The sequence below is a fragment of the Herpailurus yagouaroundi genome, unplaced genomic scaffold (genome assembly GCF_014898765.1).
Source record: "Herpailurus yagouaroundi ecotype Mexico unplaced genomic scaffold, PumYag 141, whole genome shotgun sequence".
NCBI lineage: Eukaryota > Metazoa > Chordata > Mammalia > Carnivora > Felidae > Herpailurus > Herpailurus yagouaroundi.
The window spans coordinates 56719737-56741050 of NW_024412396.1; positions in this window are offsets into that span (position 1 = coordinate 56719737).

The window sequence follows — 21314 nt, forward strand, 5'->3', positions numbered from 1 at the left end:
TCTCTCTCTCTCTCTCTCTCTCTCTCTCTCTCTCTCTCTCTCTCTCTGTTTCAGAAATAAATAAACATTAAAAAATTAAAAAACTCTAAAAAAACAGAGATAAAACCCTGGACCACACCACTGTCTCTTGACTGGATTATTTCACGATCTCCCAAATTATATTTTTGCTTCACTCCTCCCTGATCACTATGCATATTCTATTCATTCTTTAACATGTAAGTGATATTTCTAATGGCTTCCAATTACACTTTGAACAAAGCCCAAATCCTTGCAAGGAAGCCTATGTGATCTCACTTCTCCCTGTCTCTCTGATTCCATACAGTCCATTCATGTCTTCCCAACTCCTGACACTTGACCTTTTTTTTGGACCTGGACCCCTTGAACATGACTGATGTATCATCACGTAAGGGCTTTTGAACTTGCTGGTTCTTCTTTCACCTGCAAGAAGCCACTTCCCTTGGATATTGTAAGAATACATTCTTTTCATCAATTAGACCCCTGTTCAAGTTTTACCATTTAGGAAAATTTTCTCTAACACACTAACGTAGTCCTCTACATATAAACCATAGGTCACTTACGATTTCGTTATTGTGTTTTATTTCTTTGTAGTTGGTAGTAGAACTAAAATCTCTCTATTTATGCATATCTTAACTTTCCCACTAAATATATAAACCTAAGAAGGCAATCACTTTGCCTTTTTTTAATTGCTGTTTTTGCTGGGCCTACAGAGGGCCAACACGTGGTAGATCTTCAGTAATCACTGGTTGAGCAAAAGATTGGATGAAAGTGATGAATCAGCTTATTCAAAATGCCAGAAGATGTAAAAAGTGCCCTACTGAATCACGTCGGTTGTCAATCTACTTCAGTCTTCAGTAGTGTTCATTGATGTGGAAGGCTCGTCTGCCTTTTAATCATCATCCTTATTACCTGACGTTGTCGGGTTCACATTCTAATTTGCTTTCGTTTCTCTAAAACATCATACTATGAAATTATAATGCAGTATGGAGAAATTTCTAACTTTTTTTTTCGTTTCTTTTAATTAGAGAATGAACAGTTCATTAACAGAAATGAGAAAGAGGGCTATTTTCCACCTGTGACCCAATATGGTTTTGGAGATTCAAAATACAATCGTCTGGTTTTCACATCCTAACCTCTTCTGGTCTTGCATCAGCTTTGTCAGGGATGATCTCATACAAAATGTATTTTGCTACATATTTTGAGCTGGACGTTTCAAAACTCTTCAATACGTTCCAAAGTTAGTATTTATTCAGCAGGTTACAGAGGGACTACTTGCCTAAGGTCTATCCCTTACCAAACTGTTTGGAATTGGGGTAGGAAAGTGAGAATCAATCATTGCAGTAAAACCTTCAGAATAGATTTCCTTTTCACATTGCCTCCCCAGTCATTACCAAATGGCTGACTGTGCAGCTGGGCAGCCGGTAACACAGGTGAGCCGGTAGACCTTAAACTCACAATTTTTCCTCCTCTACTTTTTTTTATGAGTTATAATGGCCCACAATTTTTCTTTTCCTTCTTTTTGTCTTCAGCTTAACAAACCACTCACCCTGAAGAATGGTCCTGAAGAAGCCAAAGTGATGTTTCTTTAAACAAAATGTATAGATTTCCTGCCATAGACTATTTATTTTACCTTCTCCTGCTTTCCTCTCATTGTCCTTTTCCTATTGTTAAGTTTTTAATTTTTTAAGTTTATTTATTGAAAGAGACAGACAGAGAGAAAGAGAGAGAGAGAAGGGAAGAGCAAAAAGAGAGAGGGGGAGGAGAGAATCCTAAGCAGGCTCTACATTGTCAGTGTGGAACCAGACATGGGGCTTGAACTCATGAACTGTGAGATCATAACCTGAACCGAAACCAAGAGTTAGAGGCTTAACCAACTGAGCCACCCAGGTGCCCAAGTTTTTAATTTTAACTCCAGGATAGCTAACACACAATGTTGTATTAGTTTCTCATTGTTATTTATGCATATATGTATATGATATATATATATATATATCATATATATATTGCAGATATCCTGATGCGACTAAATTTTAATGAAAAAATATGGAATTTCCATTGAAAAAGCACAAAAGCAAAATACAATTTAGGATCGAAGAATTATAGAGCTTGTGATTAAATAAACGTGTTTCTGAATAAAGAAAGAAAGAATGGTCTTGATGTACACATTTTAATTAAGGTTTTAATTAAACATTAAACATTTTGTTTTACCTTAATGCTATAAAATCGTATACTTGCTTGAAATAATCATGGCAACAGAAAATATGAAAACTTGTTTTGTTAGTTTCTTTTTAAGTGTATTTATTTATTTTGAGAGAGAGAGAGCACATAAATGACAGAGGGACGTAGGAGAGGGAGAGAGAGACATTCCCAAGCAGCCTCTGCTCTGTCAGCAAAGAGCCCAACTCGGGGCTCCATCTAATGAACCCTGAGACCATGATCTGAGCTGAAATCAAGTGTTGGAGTCTTAACCCATTGAGCCACTCAGGAGCACCTGTTTTGTTAGTTCTTTTTAAATAACAATGTGGAGAGGCAATATTCCTGTTTTCAATAAGCTTCTCTCTCTCTCTCGTTTTTAATAAAAGTGGAAAAGGGAACCATCTTGGGGAAAAGAAGGTTTTATAATATGCCTGTATCCCCACATCAGCTTACCAGTTTCCATGTTCACAATCAATTATTTAAAGTCTATATATATTTCAGACATGTTAAACAACAGAATCCAACTGAATAAATTTAAAGATCAAATTGGCTTTATTCAATGATTCATAAATCAGGCAGCATCCCACCTGGCCATAAAAAGGAGCTCCAAACAGCTTCAGAAAGGAAAAGTTGTTTAAAGGCAGAGAAGTGGTAGGATAAGGAAGTCAATAACAACAAAAGGGATTATTTAGGGAGAGGTCACCTTCCTTTGGAGAGCAGCAGGTGGCTTTCAGATGGTTTACATCACTAGTGCTGACTAGAAAATTCCAGACTGACCAGTTAAGGTTTCAATCCCAGTGAAGCCTGAAACCGAAGTTGGGTGAGGTATTAAGTCTTGGTTTGCTGATGTGGGGTTTAGTACAAGAGACTCCATTTTGGGTCTGCTGTCTCCTTTTTAGGAGACAAAATATTAACCAAGGGACATAAATGCAAAACATTGCAGGACTTCATTGTTTGTGTTTTGATTTTTATATAGCATTAAAAAATTAGTCATCATATATTCCCTTACTACACACACACACACACACACACACACACACATATATATATATATATATATATATATATATATATATATACCATAATGGATAGATTTAATTTGATTTTTAATTCTGTTTTTTAAAATGAAGATCTGCGGGGCGCCTGGGTGGCGCAGTCAGTTAAGCGTCCGACTTCAGCCAGGTCACGATCTCGCGGTCCGTGAGTTCGAGCCCCGCATCAGGCTCTGGGCTGATGGCTCAGAGCCTGGAGCCTGTTTCCCATTCTGTGTCTCCCTCTCTCTCTGCCCCTCCCCCGTTCATGCACTGTCTCTCTCTATCCCAAAAATAAATAAACGTTGAAAAAAAGTAAATAAATAAAATGAAGATCTGCTACCTGCTGCTTTGCTAGTCTCATCCTAATCTCGGATGAACCATTTCAGGTTTGTGGAAACCTGGCATATTTTAGCCAAAATTTTGCTGCTGCTAAATAATGATATCATTGTACTGAAAAAGATATTTTCTGTTAATAAATTAAAAGTAAATAGAATAGACAAACCTATGCTGAATGGTATTGCAAGGATTATAGCAAGAGGTGGGAAGTGCTGTGGCTGAAAAACAAGATAAAGAAGAATATTGTCATTCTAGCTTAAAAAAAAGAAAAGAAAAGGTACTTTATGTCAGATGGAGGGAAACAACCTATTACTTAACATTAAAGAGCTATAAAAATGCTTCTTTTATTTTTCTATCCAATACAAAAATTTTGTAGTAGAAACAGATTGGTAGAAATTTACAACTTGCCTTAAAGGATAAAAAACAGAACGAAATACCAGAGAGTCTTTAAGAAAGGTTACATTTTCTTTGATCCTTTGTTAAAGTGTCTTTCAATGGGATGGAAGATAGAACACCAGACTCCCTGCAAGAACATTCATGAAGATGGTAAAAATACCTACTGGACCTGAGTCAAAGAGAATAAAAATAGAACAAAATTTTGGCAAGATTTAATACACTGTACTCTGTCCTTTAGCCTAAAAGTCAAGCCTAAAAAACCATTAGACAGAGGGAGAGAGAGAGAGAGAGAGAGAGAGAGAGAGAGAGAGAGAGTTAGTTCACATGTACATGTTCAGCTATGTGATAGGTGGGGAAACTTAAATTAGAATTTGAAATAAATAATCTAATTGTGGAGGTACTAATTAACAGTTGAGTACCTTTGAAATATTTAAATAGATGATAGTATGTCTATTTTTTCTTATTTTGAGAGGTAGAATTGCTTAGCTATGAATTTTGGTGAGGAAAAATAGTTTTGTTATTAATATTGAATGTGATAGAATCTCTCATATACAACTTATTTCAGTGCAGTAATTTCCTTGTGAAAACTAATTATCTCAAAATTTTGTTATTTTATCTTTTTATTAAATGTATTAATACCTTGAATATTTTGTATCATATTTTCAATTAATTTTTGTAATAAGTCCCTTTATTTTCTCTCTGAAGATTGATGTATATATAGATTATAAATATGTATGTATTTTTATATAAATATACATATAATACATAAAAGTACATATATGTATATATAATATACTATATATATTTGGATTAGTAGATAGAATCAGGTTTCTGAATCAGGTTTTATTTCCAGTTAAGACATGATCAACTAATAGAATCACATGTGAAATCTCTAAATGAGAGAAATTTAAATCCTTTTGTCTCAAATCAGGATCCCAATAGCCTGAGAATTGAGGCGTTCGGCTAAGATTTAGTAGCTAACTACTTAAAACAAAAGTAGTTGACAATAATGTGAGCCATAGCACCTCTTTCTTTTTCTAGACTATAAAATGGTCTTTTAACCTTAACACCCTAATAAATTGGGGTGTTTGATTCCCTTTGGATATATTGGAAGAAACACAGAGCACCCTTTCCTCTCCACATGCCAGTTCTAAGACTCCATGGAGAGAACCACTGTGGGGATTCAGAAAGAGCCAGTCAATTCCTGTATTTGAGGACTTTTCTATCCATTAGTATATTACACAGGGGTTTCGCAGACGACCTCCAGCCACTCCTGTGCCTTCAATGAGGCATTCAGCAGCCGCCCTGCTTTGCTGTCTTCAGTAACTGCAGTGGAGAGCATTTCAGGGAATGTTAATACAGTGCCTCTTCACACAGGTGACTCCCATTGCTACAGTCTCTCTCTCTTGCTGTCAGCTTTGGGGATTCCATCTCAGTTGGCAATGGCAACAGGTCATCTTGCTTCATGCTTTGAAGTGTAAATGGTATTTATACGGCTAACAGCTTTTTGAGTGGATATATTCACGTATAATACATATTATGCTGATTGACATATATGTCCTAGCTCATTTAATCTTCATGCAACTCTGTGAGATAGATGCTTTCATATTCTGCACTTCAGAGATGGGAAACTGAAGCTCAGAATGTTAGGTAACTTACCCGAAGTAGCAGAGCTTGGGTCAGGAGTAGGATTTCAACTCATGATACCTGGCTCTGGAGTTGGCTATTATTGCACAGTTAGGAAAAATATACATTGTTTAGCTATATGCCTCAGAGTCTAGGAACTGGGAAATGATAAGATGGAAATATCACAGACCCAGCTGAGGAGTGTGGTATGTGTAAGAAGCTACAAAGTTAGGGTGATTTCCAGAAATTAAAGGCAGGTCTTGGGTGAGAATCTGTGATGTGTATGTGTTTCTATTATGGTTCAAGTCCCACAGAACCTGGAAAATAAATTCCAGTTACCCAAAATTTCACCTCTCTCCCTCTCTCTCTTTCTGTCCCTGTCTCCCTCCGTGTGTGTGTGTGTGTGTGTGTGTGTGTGTGTGTGTTTATCCCATATATCACAGTCCCCTAATATTCCTGGTCACAGTCTGGAAGAGCTTTCAAGGAATGCTTGCTTTGACAGATTCAGAATAAAATCCCCAAATGAATCTAATAGTGCTAGTAGTAGTAATGGTTATTTGTAAACGATGAGTAACTGTGTATACCTGCAGGCAAATCCTTTTAAGTATGATTTCCTTTCTGTTTTACTTATTTTATGAAACATGTGACCATAAATGACACCATGTCAAAGCATATTTCCTCTTTCATCTGAGTTGCATATGTTTATAAAAGAATAGCCAGGGTGGAGGAACGTTTTGACTGGAATTTACATCCTAATATTTACAGCAATGAAGTCTATAGTAAAGATCATCACATTTTCCCCTTGCTCACCCTGCCAAAGAAGGCTAGCCGAAAATACCTTAGTGATGTGTGCTTTCGGCATTAGGAAACCAGCTCATAGTCTTTGAAAACTTTGTATTTCAGAATAAAACCCCTTCTATAGCCTAGAAGGTGACATTGCACTTTCTTTTGATTCTGGAATCTTATACACACACACACACACACACACACACACACACACACACACAGGTGTCCTCATGCAACAGAAAAAAATCCTCTGCATTTGTCTTCCTATACCTATACTGCTATACCAATAGTCTACACTAGAGGGCAATGCAGCTATTATCATTCTGCCTGCCAGGTTTTGATCAAATTTCCTGATGCTATTATAAAATATAGAAAGCATACATTCATTTAAAATAAACTGCACGCATTTGTTTTAAAAGCACTTAGCTTGTACCTGATGGTTAATAGATGTGAATTGCTCGGAGCCCTGATGCACACAGAGCAGTGAGCGTAATGAATTTGGCAGCTTTTTTAAAGAAAGGGGGAGGGGTAGACAAATATGAACTAAATTCTTTCATTTGCTTTGATACCTTAAGGGGAAAAAAATCAGAAATAATGAAGAGTCATTATGAACAAGCTGGTAGGTATAAGTATTAGTTTACATTTAAATGAAAATAACTCACAAGAGAAGAAAGGGTATGTTTCAAATAGTTTCCAGCATCTCGTTTGAAATGCAAAAGAGCAATTTGTATTTGTATTAATTTAGGTGGATGGCTCTGATTCGCTTGGTCCTTGTTAAAGATTTGTTTCTATTTACCTTGGCAATGGGCATTTGGAACGGGAGTTGGAGGCAGTGCAAAGACTTACTAAATGTGAGGCCTAGAGGGTTTGATACCAGCCAGGGCAAAACGAGCCTGGGTGAGTTGAACACCCTTCAGGAAGGAGAAATGGCGGAGCAATACGTTAGGACGTTATTCCCTTTCACTGGCAAAACTTAAAAGAATAAATTTATAAACATAAGGCACCAGAAATAAAAACACCCTTTCGTTCTATTTCCTGCAGTGACAAGAGATATATATTCTAGATTGTAGACAGAGCTGCCTCGGAGATAAATTGTCTGATTTCAGCATCTCAGCAGTGGATAATAGATTCCCCTCAGAACCACATAATTAAAAAATGACATTTCTGCTACTTTGTGCCAACCCAGTGCCGCTGCTGCCCCTGGTTTCCGGGCCTGGGAGCCCTGCAGGGTACAACCAAAAAATTTTGCATTATTCAGTGGGACAATGTAAGGCCTTGTTAACAAAAAAAGTTCCTTCTAGGAGGACTGGAGGACTTTATTATATTCTTCTCTACAAATTGCTCATTCTGCTTTTTCTTCTTCTTCTCCTTCTTCTTTTTTTTAATCCTGCCAACAAGAAAAGGGTATGAACGATGAGATTAGGACATCCACTTATTACAAGTTAGCAAGATGAAAGAGAGCATATGTGACTAGCAGAATAAATTAAGAGCCTAATTTTAGCCTTTTTTTTTCTCCAAGCAGAAATTCAGAATCGGCCAAAGATAAAGCCAAATGCTATGAGAAAAATATGCAAATCAAAGTGCTTTTTAGGTCCATATCCTTAGGTATCTTTTAGATGAGAGGGTTAATCCTTATATGGATTTTTCCCCCTGGGAGTTTCTTGAAAGGTAATTGCCTGCAGTCTGAACAGCTGCTCTTTATGAGCCTGTCAGTTCACTGTATATCTCTAAAAAAGTGTGTGTGCTAGACAAGCCTCCAATTAACAGTTACTAAAGTGTAAATGGATTTCCAAATGTCATATAGCTGGTAATTAGCGAAACCAGGACCAGGAATGGATCTCTTGATTCTTACTTGAGGTGTTGAAATAACTGCCAATATTCTGCAGGTGTCTTTATTTCAAATAACAAAAGCGCACCTAAGAATAATTTTTTTTTTCTTTTAAGATGATATCAGACTCATTAAAGATAAAGAATTCAATGAATTTAGATTTTGGAATTTGAAGCCCAAATTCTGAAATTGGGATTCCTCCACCCAGGGTTTCGACGCTAGCACGCAACTTGTTGCCCCGTGACCCTAAGGATTTCACTGTAGCTTTCTGAGATTCCGTGTTCTTGTGAGTAAAACCAAGTTACCTGGACAGGACAGCCTTTCTCTCAGACTTATAAAGAACATGTAAAATGTTGTGCCTAGTACCAAGTGCTACAAAAAAATGTGAAGGAAGATGATTATAGATTTTAATCAATGTATATAATGCCCTAGAAATCACCATGGCAATCTAGAGGTTGAGAATAGAGTCTGCAGAATATGATGTTCCTGGTGCTGTCATTTTCTTGCACTTAACGAGTTGGTTTATTTGAAGCAGTGGCATGATCTTGTGCCCTTCTCATAGACATGTTGTGAGGGTTAGGGGGTGGATGGGTTTCATTTTGGTCCAGTAGCTGGTGTGTGGTGAGCTGTCAGGAAATACACAGACACAAAAATGCTTGTCTCTATCATTTAAAATCCATCAGTATTCATAACTTCCACTCAACATATTGTCGATTCAGAAAACAGACTGTCAGATTTCAAATTCAACTCCACTTATTAGCAGCATAACTTTGGCATTAGATTAAACTCTCGGGGGGCGTCTGGGTGGCTCAGTCGGTTAAGCGTCCGACTTTGACTCAGGTCATGATCTCACAGTTCGTGGGTTCAAGCCCTGCGTCGGGCTCTGTACTGACAGCTCAGAGCCTGGAGCCTTCTTCGGGTTCTGTGTCTCCCTCTCTCTGTGCCCCTCCCCTGCTCATGCTCTGTCTCTCTCTGTCTCAAAAATAAACAAAAACATTAAAAAAAATTTTTAAACTCTCTGTACCACTGTTGGCCTTTTGTTCCTAATGTGTATTTATTACAAACTTTGGGAAGGTATGCTGCTCATCAAAAGCAGACAGATCTATTTACTAGTTCATATATTATAAGAACTAAGGAATATGACATCCTATCGAAGTGTAAAGGATGGAGGAAAAATGGTGATATAAATAAATTTACATTAGATGAACGTTCCATATGCCCACAGGAAGATGATCTTGCTGTCTGCCTGAACTAACGCTAGGCACAATGTCAGTGTGATTAAAGATTAATGCTGTAGTTAATGCTGTGTCCCCCAAATTCTATGTTGAAATCCCAATGCCCAGTGTGATGGTATTAGGAAGTGGGGCTTTTGGGGGGATGCTTAGATTATGAGGGTGCGGCCCTCATAAATGGGATTAGAGACCCCAGAGAAATCCTTTCCTCTTTCAGCATGTGAAAACACAGTGAAAAATCTGTGACCTAAAAAAAGGCCTTTACCCGAACATGCTGGCACCCTAAATCTCAGACTTTTAACTTCCAGAATTGTGGCAAAAAAAAAATCCTGTTGTTTATAACACCCCCCCCCCCAGCCTGTGGTACTTTGTTATAGCAGCCTGAAAGGGCTAAAACAATTATATTGAATGATTGAACAGTTATTTGAATAGGTGTTAGTTATATTTCTTAAACAAAATTTTGATTAAAATTTTATAAAGTAAGTTGTGAGCCTTCAGGCTTAGTCACAATGACCTTGAATAATATTTACAGTAATTTACACATCGATGGCTCAGAAAAAAATGGTCTAATTGTCTTTTTTTCCATTTGCCACAGTATGAAAATACATATGCACAAGGTTATTCATTTCCACATTATTAATAATTGTAAAATATTGGAAACAACCTAAATATCTATACCTAGGAGAGTACATCAATGAATTGTAGATGTAGATAATTGAGTACAATGGAACTGTAAAAGGAGGTAGATGTCTATGATCAAAGATAGAGTAATTTCAAGAATATATTGTTAAACAAAGTGAAAATTATTTGGAATATAGTTCATGTAAAAAAAGACAGAAATATGATAAGTTATATATGCATATTCATATTTGTAGCTAAGAAATACGGAAATGATGACCAGAAACTATTCAGATCAGTTACTAACAGGGAGAGAGTGGAGGCAGAAAGGAGGTGTGGGGGAAGAGAACTGAAGTAGCACAGATGTGGGATGTACTTTCAAGAAAGTTCTGAAAAGAAGGTTCATAGCAATGTTTCCACTAACTCCAAATACAGATAAAAAGTTTAAGACCATAAGTTTCCTTTCATTGTGTTAATTGTTTCTTTGGCTACACAGAAGCTTTTTAGTCTGATGTAGTCCCACTTGCCAATGTTTGCTTTTGTTCCTTGTGCTTTGTTGTCATATCTAGGAAATCATTGCCAAGACCAATGTCAAGGAGCTTCTTCCCTATGTTTTCTTTTAGTTTTGTAGTGTCAGTTCTCGTATTCTTTGCAGTAGAATTATAATTAGGTAATGAGCAGGAAATGAGTGAAATAGAAACTCGTTTTTGAGCAAACAGCACAGTATAATGACCAAAGACAAAGATCATCAATGATAAACTAACATTAGCGAGTGGGGTGCCTGGGTGGCTCAGTCAGTTGAGCATCTGGCTTCAGCTCAGGTCACGATCTCAGATCTCAGGGTTCATGAGTTTGAGCCACACATTGGGCAGCTCAGAGCCTGGAGCCTGCTTCAAATTCTGTGTCTCCCTCTTCCTGTGTCCCTCCCCCATTCTTGTTCTCTCTCTCTCTCAAAAATATAAATAAATAAATAAATAAATAAATAAATAAATAAAATTAGTGAGCAAAATTATGATGAATAGGATATTTCTATGGCTGCAGTGTAACTCCCTACAAAATGCCTGTTACCATAGAAGAAAATCTAGTAACTTTATCAGGGAAAAACTTGGCACTAAGTGACCAGACGTAATATCACCAGTTATAAGTCACTGACCTTAGGTTTCTCTTGATGTGATGTAATGAGAGAAAAACTCCTTTCAGTGGTATTTTTGCTAAAAACCCCAGTTTAATCATGAGAAATTATCATGCAAACAAAATAAATGATATTATACAAAACTTGACCAGTCCTCTTCTTAAGTATTAAGGTTATAAATGACAGAAAGAGAGAGAGAGAGAGAGAAACTCTTGGAGATTTGCAGATTGGAAGAGATTAAGGAGACATGTCAATTAAATGCAATGAATGGTTCTGGATTGAATAGAGGAAAGCAAAACCAAAAACAAAAACATTAATGTGACAACTCACGAAATTCAAATCAGGTCTTTAGATTAGTTAATGAGAGTATATTAATGTTAATTTTCCTTTTTTGATCGTGTACCATGGTTATGCAAGGTGTTGACTTTAGGGAAAGCTAAGTAAATAATATATTGAAATTCTGTTATTTTGTAACTTTTTTGTAAATCCAAAATTATTTAAAAATAAAGATTTAAAAACAAAAAAATACTCTGAGCATACAGATACTTCAATATTTAGAACTTAGTTTAAATGTAAAAAGAGGGGCGACAGGGTGGCGCAGTCGGTTAAGCGTCTGACTTCAGCCAGGTCCGTGAGTTCGAGTCCCGCGTCGGGCTCTGGGCTGATGGCTTGGAGCCTGGAGCCTGTTTCCAATTCTGTGTCTCCCTCTCTCTCTGCCCCTCCCCCGTTCATGCTCTGTCTCTCTCTGTCCCAAAAATAAATAAAAAAACGTTGAAAAAAAAAGTAAAAAAAAAAGTAAAAAGAAAGGAGAGGGAAACATTTAGAAACGATCTTAAAGCTATGAGTGACAGATTTTTCACATACATTTGGAAAAGTAATCTAATTTTTAGTAATACTAATGATTATCTAATTTGGTTAATTATGAGAACAGTGTAGTGGGATACATTTCCTATCTCAACTTTGTGGGATAGGTTACAATGTTCTCCCCATTTTAAGAGGGCTCAACTAGCAATTAGAGGGTTATTAAATCATTTTTCCAAAACAGAGTTCAAATTTGTTCTCTATTCATGAAAAGAAATTTTTATTTACCAAGTACCTAATAAGATTGTCACTTTGCATATATTATGTCTAAACCTCATAATGTGACTGAAAAAAACTCGTGTCCTTATTGAAGAGTTAGGAAGCTAAATTCAGAGAGGATACCTATTAATAACAGGGGAACTTAAATGAGCATTTTTGTGGTTCTATTTCTGTTCTACGTAAGCGACACTACTAACTTCACTGAGGCCACATGGCTAATTAAAAATCCATACTCTCCCCTTACATATCGTATTGAGTCATCTAAGCAGGGCTAATAGAAACTTTAGTTTGCCGGGTCATTTTTCTTAAAATGAAAACATGAACAAAGGGCATCTGTTTAGTCATGATTAAATGAATAATATATATTTTTTAATTCTCTTAAGTAAATGAAAGTAAATAGTATTATTCCAATGAAGTTGAAGAAACTCACACACACACACACACACACACACACACACTTAAACACATTCAGATACACACACCTGGTACAAGACAACTAAACAAATGTCGAAAACCCAAAACTTTTGTTCTTCGTTTCATTATAAATTCCTTTCCATATATCATTTGGTACATGTTCTAGTGACAAGCAGTGTGCTGGCGGTAAATCAATGGCTAATTTATGTAACAAGACTCAACCTGAGCCTTGAGCTGTATTCAGTTTAGAGAGTCAAACTTTTGCTTTTTTCTGGTGCACTTGTGTGCTTTTTTGGCTAGGAACTTATTTGCATGAAGAAACGAGGACAGAATTCTCTGAAGGACAAAGAGGAACAGACAGAAAAGCTTAGACTGGTATCACAGCCCCATTATCAGTGTGAAAGGGGATTTCCGGTAGAGTATTGGGTTTAATGTTCCCTTAGCGGCACCCCCAAAGGAAGAAGAATCACATTTGTGACCAGGTCTGAGAGCATTAAAAGTAGGAAACAATGTTAGCAGAAGATTAATAAGTTGTTTTCACTCTGTAAGTGCAAAACAACAGAGAAGAGAGTGAGTTGCCCTCTTTCCACATCTGCCAGTGACACAGTTGCTTGTTCCACTGTGGCAGGTTGACATCTCTGTCTCCAGAGGTTTGGACGCACCCGACTGTCCCTGGTGGAAGGTTTTCCATGCAAGTGCCGGAAGCTGCTGTGTAGAGTCCTCGTAGAGATCCCTCCAGGAAATACTACTTGTGGTAATCAGAGGAAGAGGAAGGAAGCTGGAGTCAACATATGAGAGAAGCAACACAGTTTCCCATGTATGGGAGATGCAACCTGTGGAGATTCTTCAGAAAAAACTTGAGTGAAACTGTATGAAGAATTTGTCTGAGAATCCTTCCAATAACTTGTGGGGTAAATCTAACAGAATAAGTTTTATCATCCTTAATGCATTTGCCCTCACTGTGACCTTGGAAAACAAGAGGTACTGAATGTTGTGTTGCTACCATTTTATTTAGAAAGAAAAATCTTCCTAAAATGGTTTCCTTTTTAAAAGCCAACAAACCTTTTCATTCAGTGAGTTAAGGTATGCTAAAGTGGGTTTTAAAAATGCCCCCAAGGGGCGCCTGGGTGGCGCAGTCGGTTAAGCGTCCGGCTTCAGCCAGGTCACGATCTCGCGGACCGTGAGTTCGAGCCCCGCGTCAGGCTCTGGGCTGATGGCTCGGAGCCTGGAGCCTGTTTCCGATTCTGTGTCTCCCTCTCTCTCTGCCCCTCCCCCGTTCATGCTCTGTCTCTCTCTGTCCCAAACTCCACACTCTCTGAGTGTGGAGAAGCTACAAGAAGCTAGAAGTGAGCCAGGTCATGACTAGGAGACACAAGCAGAGCTAGGAATCTTCACAACTCAGCCCATAGCCAGATAGAAGGAGACCATGCTGGCACTCATATCTTGGGTATCTTTATATGATTTGACAGTAGAAATGGGTATCAAATCCTCAACTGGAGTGATAACCAAAAGGATGCCTTATTTGCAAGATGGTCTTAAGAGGGGCAAAAGATGAAGAGGCCTGTAGAGTTTCATTTCTCAGAAGAAGAGAGAGTGCGGAGCTGGTATTATAACTGATTGGATTGGGGAGACATTCTGTCCTCAGAGGAGTGTCCACTCATGATGAGAAGCTACTTCAAAAGCAAACAAATTTTGAGTGGGGAAATCTATATTCTTGGAATGTTGGCCCAGTAACAGTATCTATCCTTCTCCTTGCTGAGGTGAGGTGAAGTGGACATCAAAGAAACAGCTTCATTAAAGATAGTCTATGGGATGTTCATGGTGAAAAGCAAGTGAGAGACACCCAGACTTCAACCCAGGTCCCTAGGCCTTGCCAGCCCAGGCAGCCATCAGCCCACCAGGGTTGAGGATGAAATAAGTCCAACCAAGTTCTTTGTTGACTTTTTTAAACCAGGTCCCAATGCCTCTAAACTACCCTTACTGTCAAGGGATATAGTAGCGGCTTTTAGACTCATACTCTTCTCCACATGCCTCCGTGATGCCAACCACACCCACTTTATGGAAGTATCGTGTGAGACAGTCCTCCTTGAGTTTCTTGAATTCTCACTTGTCTCTCTAGTTATGTCAAAAAATGACCAGGCGTCGATTGCTCTTGGGCAGCTTCTCAGAGCGTGTTTTGGAGAGAGCAACTTTGAAAGATGAGGTCTCTGCTTCAGGGAGAGAGAGCAAGCTTGCCTACTGCTTGTTATACAAGCAGTGGATTGTGCTAACTCAGAGTCCCTTGGTAACAATGAAAATCCACTGCATGCATAGCATCTCTCTGGCCTCCTCCACATCACAAGACATAGGATCAAGGGAAACAATTCAAAACAGAAGTTTGGTGTCTTCTGAAGCATCCATGAAATAGTACACGGAGTTAACAAGGAGTTAACTCCTTGGCTTGTGAATGGGGGTAAAATAAAATCCCAGACCCCATAAGTAATCTGCTAATGAAATTGGCCTTTGAGAAGTTGTGTTTGAGATGTTTATCAAACATCCAAGTGGAGATGTCTACATACGGGGATATACAGTTTTGGAGTTCAGAGGAGAGGTCCCGGCTATAGGCAGCATTGGAAGTCATTGGGATACATATGTATTTGAAGCTTTGAAACTTCATGAGAGTGGATTCACCAAGAATGTGAATATAGTTAGATAAGAATAACCAGGCCTGAGTCCTGAGACATTTAAATGTTGACATAACAACAAATGCCAATAAATGCCATGGAATAAATGCTAAATTGCTGGGCCAAGAAAATGCCAATGACTTCTAGGAGAGAGGTGGAAGAAATTATACTTTGGAGCATGACCGTCCCATCTCTCAATCTCATGCTGCTTAATCCCTAGCATTATTGGAAATATTTTGTTTCTTGAACATACCTACAACTTTTCCTGCCATGTGTCCTTGCTTTATTCACATTCCTGGGCCTGGAATACTCTTCTCGTCTCATTTCTAAGAACTAAGTCCTGCCTTCTCAGATTTCTGCTACCATGTTGTTTCTTCACTGAGACCTATCCCAACCACCTCACCCCCAATTATGTTTTATCAAAACACATATGCATTCCCTTCCTTACGTATATCACAATTTATATATCTAGTATATGTTTAAAATACTAGGTTATTTTATATCTGATTACACATTTACTTATATACTGATAATGTCCTGCAAAATGCTCCATGAGAATGTGGATATCAATAGTTTTCTAGTCTGCTACACTCCCAACATCTGATCCTGTGCCTGGAGTTTGCAAACAGTTCAGTAAATATTTGGAGAATAAAGCCAGTACTTGTATAAATGTTGACCCTTTAATCCATCCAAGCTTCTAGTCACCCATCTGTAGAAATATATCAATTATGTAGTTGTGAGACTCAATGAAGCTTGTTTATATGTACCACCTGATACATAGTAGGCCCTCAGTAAGTACAAAAAAATTAATCACTTAGTGTTGGAAGACTATATGGGAAAAATACATTGAAGAAAAGCATCATTTGTTCAAAGGCAGAATTCTCTCTGCTCAGGAAGAGAAATGAATGGTGAGACTAGTCTATGAGTGAATAAAAAGCACATACAGAAAGAAGACTAATAGATTGAAATGTCAAAGACTGGAAGATTGGAAAAAACCCAAAATGGAGCTAAAGAAACTAGAACCAAAATGAGTAAAGGTCTAAGCAACAAAATGAAAAGAACATTGTACAAGAAATGTCCATAAATCTAAGGAATGTTTCTGGTTCAGAGGGAGCAAGAGATCAGCAAAGAAGAAGATAGGTAGTGAGGAATGACAAAGATTGTTCTTTGATAGAAGCGGCTGAGCTGTCATAAAATCAAAAATAATACTTTCTCTTCAGGATAATAAAAGAGAGTGATGGGGAAGAAATGCAGAAAACACAGGTACACCTTCCAGAAGAAGTGTTAGGCGTTGACTGTGAAAACTATCAATCTTCGGTCTAAATAACTGATTAAAAATTAAGTGTTCCACGACCTTGACTGAACTGTCAGAAAACTCCAGATTTCATAAGAAAGAAATAAAAATGTTGAAGTGAGGAGTTTAGGAGAGGCCTCTTTAAAAATATCCACAAATAAGGTAAACTTTCCTCCTTAAATAGAGAGGACTTGGGGACTCTAATATATATAGAGAGAGTATATATAACATATATAAATATGTGTTTGTGTACATGCATATATGCATAAATACACAATATAAGGGATAAAATAAGAAAAGCAAAACAGAACTATTTAAAAAATTTTTTTTCAACATTTATTCATTTTTGAGAGACAGACAGAGCACAAGTGGGAGAGGGGCAGCGAGAGAGGGAGACACAGAATCAGAAGCAGGCTCCAGGCTCTGAGCTGTCAGCACAGAGCCCGACGCAGGGCTCGAACTCACGAAGTGTGAGATCATGACCTGAGCCGAAGTCGGGTGCCAAACTGACTGAGCCACCCAGGCACCCCATGAACTATTTTTAAAAGAATGGCCACAAGGTTCATGTACACATGTTAAACACAAAGGAAATATGTAATTATTCTTGTTATAATTTTATTGCAATATTTTACTTATAATTATTATAAACCATTCTTTGAATGAATGCTATACACATACATAAACATCTGAATCCCTTTGAGTACAACAGAGTCTGGCTTAGGCTGAAATTCTGGGATCTTGGATCGGGTTCCACAATAAGCAAGGAAGGGCAGGACTTCAAATGACAGAATACAAAGAAGTTTATTGGAAAAATTTCATTTTGGAGTGAAACTTAAATGCCATTTGAGGTTTCAGAATCAAGGGTCTTGGTAGCGGGGTGGCATGTGGGTGAAAGGAAGCAATGGACATGGTATGAGAGGAAGAATGGAGTCAGGAGGTAAAGGCATAAAACATTTCTTCAGTCATCAAAGGGTTAAATGGTCAATACACTATCCTAGTTTGGCATGGGGAGGGAGCTGTTAAAAGTGACCTGGTGACTGAGAAGATAACTATAAAGACTTTTCAATGACTTGACTTCAGTTGCCAAGTTTATTTTGACCTATGCTATTGGGTTTATGTACCCTGCAAATTCATATGTCGAACCCTTAATCACCAATGTGTTGGTATTTAGAGATGGAGACTTTGAGAAGTGATTAGGTTGTTAGGGTGGGACCCTCACGATAAGATGAGCATCTTTATAAGACAAGACAAGAGAGGGCTTGCTTCCTCTCTCTCTCCTCGCCATGTGAAGCTACAAGGAGAAGATGACCATGTGCGGACAAGGAACAGGGTCTTCCGTAGGAGCAAAGTCAGCCGGCACCTCGGTCTTGGACTTCTCAGTCTCCTGAACTGTGAATAATAAATTTCTGTTGTTTAAACCATCCATTCATTGGTATCTTGTGATAGCAGCCTGATCTGATGAAGACAGCCCAATACTCTAATAAATCACTGATCTTTGAAGTGGATATTTCAGATTAGTGTAATTTAAGGGGACTCATTTTCCAGTAGTATCAGGTCCCTAAGATTCCTAACATCAGGCTCTGAGGGCTACTGACCTTATGAACATCAAAAAATAATTTTCAATGTGTGTCTCATTTGCAAAGAAAACTGCTGTGCCACCTTGACATGTTTCCCCCTTGTTCCAGATAATAATCTACTAGTAATAGCATGGCATGTTATGCAGTAGAATTCTGAGATAGCTTTAGTAAAAATTTTATTATGCCTTGTGATGTTGACCTACCTTGTTCACACATTGTTCTTACAATAATCAGGTACCAGATCAGGGGTTGGCAAACTATGACTTATAAGCCAAATTTGGCCCACCAGCAGTTTTTGGAAATAATGTTTTATTGGAACACAGCACACCCATTCTTTTTCTTTTTTTTTTTTTTTTTTTTTTTTTTTTGTATTGGCTGCTTTTGTGATCTTGACTTGTTATCATCAGATAAAGTTGCCACTATGGGACCCAGTACTCTGTAGCACCACATCTGAATGGGGTAGTCTGATCACAGTTCTCTGGAAAATCTCCTATAAGATTTCCTTTCAAAACTTGATGGTGCCTCTTCCTGCCTCATATAAGCATATGTAAATTTTTAAAATCATACTTTCTGAATTTATCTGCAAAGTTTCACAGGTATGTGAAGAAAGATCACCATATTAATCACAGGAAAAGGATTAGTAATTTTGCCTTTTGGAGTCATTTCCTCAGCTTTATTAGATTCTGTTGTTTAAAGAATCTTATAGAAACTGTAATTTTGTTTGCATACAGAGGTACAGAACATGCTTTAGTTCAGCATCACTATTCTTAATCTGAAATGTGAAAATAGCTCTTTGTTCCCTCAATCACTAATTGTCCTCAACTCTTACATTCCATGTTTTTCTTTAGCTACTCACATTTTGAAACCTTATGATGACTTCTTATATCCTCCAGAATAAAGCCTAAATTGCTCTACTAGGCCATAGAGGATTTGCATAGTGTGGCCCTAATTCATCTGTCCTGGTTTGTCCCCATCACCTTTCTGCACCCACACTTTGCATTTTCTGTACATCATGGAGGCTTTCTCATGCCTCCAAGATTTGGTACCTTCTTCGGTTTTCTCTGCTCCATAAACCTTGTGCATCTCTGCAAACGCAGTACCCATTCATCATTCATTTCTTTATTCTCTCCAATTCATCAAATATTTATTGAGCACCTGCTCTGTTTTGGGTTCTTTACAAAGCATGGGAAGAGAAGGATGAATAAATATGTACATTCCCAAGGAACTAATAATCCAGAGAGATCTTCAACTACCTAAACATTTAATCATGATGCAGCATCAGACCTAAATTAAGAAAAAGATACATACATTTTTGAAAGCAAAAACAGACATGAATTATAATACTTTATAAGAAATATCCTTGTACGGGATCCAAGTGAGGCCTAGAGCCTGTCAAAAGTGGCACCCAAATCATTGGTATTACACCAAAGTTGTCTGCACGTATAAATCTGACTTTCTTTGAATTCCTACCATCATTTCCTCATTTGTAACTAACTAATAGAGATATGTTCTTGGATATTAGCTAACATCCTCAAAATTAGTAACTCCATATTTGAACTTATCATCATATCCATCAGATATACTTTTCTTGGGTAAACTCCTTTTTTTCCCTGAATTCCTAATCTGCAACATCACATGATTCTTCTGAGTCATGTAAAGATGCATGCACACACACACATGCACATGCACATAATTTAAATTTCACTTACTCTGAGAGCCCTTTCCTAGTTTGTTAACTCATTCATAGATTTCTATCCTTTTCACAATATTGATCACAATTTAATTTCATACTGAATTAGTAATTCAATAAATTATATCAGCCCCATCCCACTAGACTACAGCTGTTTGTAACTGCATGAAAAGTAAACCACTGCATTCCTAGTATATCTCTTATTCTCTGGCACAGGGTAAATATTCAGTAAATACTTGCTTTTAAGTAAGCTTTGTGCCCAACATGGGGCTTATACTCATAACCCTGAAATCAAGAGTCACCCACTGTACCAAATAAGCCAGCCAGGCACCCCAATAAATAGTTTTTGAAAGGAAGAAAAGGAAGACATTGGTCTTTGTCTTATTATGTTCCATGATTTGTTGAAGTTACTTTCTTAAAAACCCTGCATTTCAACATGTTCCCCTGATTTTTAGAAATTAAATCACTAGTCCTCCACTTCTAATATATTTGATACATAGAAGTCAAATTACATCACTTTAACTACTGTTCAAATTTACCTTATTAACTCAAAAATATTCAATAACTCCACATTGACAAAAGAATGATATCCAACCCCTTTATACTGGTAATCAAAGCCCCAAATATTTTTTTTTCCTGGACTCTATGCTGTATTTTCCAGACATCTTCAAAGTAAGATGTATACATATAACTGAATACTAATAAATGGAAATTTAACCATAGTAATGTGCCTCCCACTCAGGACTAGTCCATGACAATCTCCAACACATGATTCTCCATGATCTTCTCCTCTCTGTTGGCTGGATGTCAACCCAGGACACTCTTGGAAGCCTTGTATTAAAGATGGCAGAACCTCTATCAGACAGTCTGGTTAAATGTGTGAAGCAGATAAACTCTCTACAACTCTGGCACATCTATCCATTAAATGATAGAATTTACGTGAATCAGAAGCATATTTCTATTTGGGTGTGTGACTGAGATATTAAGGTTTCCTGGTTAGATCATCCGATATTGTTTAATGAATGTAACCTGATTAATATCAATATTCTCCTTTAGAAATATTTCCCTTTAGACAAATTGAATTTACACGTGTGTATCTTTACCTTTGTAAAAAATACAATACCCTGTATTGTACATAGTACGTCTCACAGCAGTGGGGTCTTGTAGACCTATCCACCTCATTATCCTTCCCTGAAGTCAGAGGTGATTGAATAAATTATGGTTGAAACAGTCAATTCTAGTATTTCTCCTAAACTGGGGCAGTCTTGTTGGATAGTGACAGGAACTCAAGGTAAAAGATGATTGGAGGTGCCATTTTGAGATGGTCATAATGGAATAAGTAGAAGAGCAGAGAAAACTAATATGTGTATGCAAAGGGAGAAAATTAAAAGACA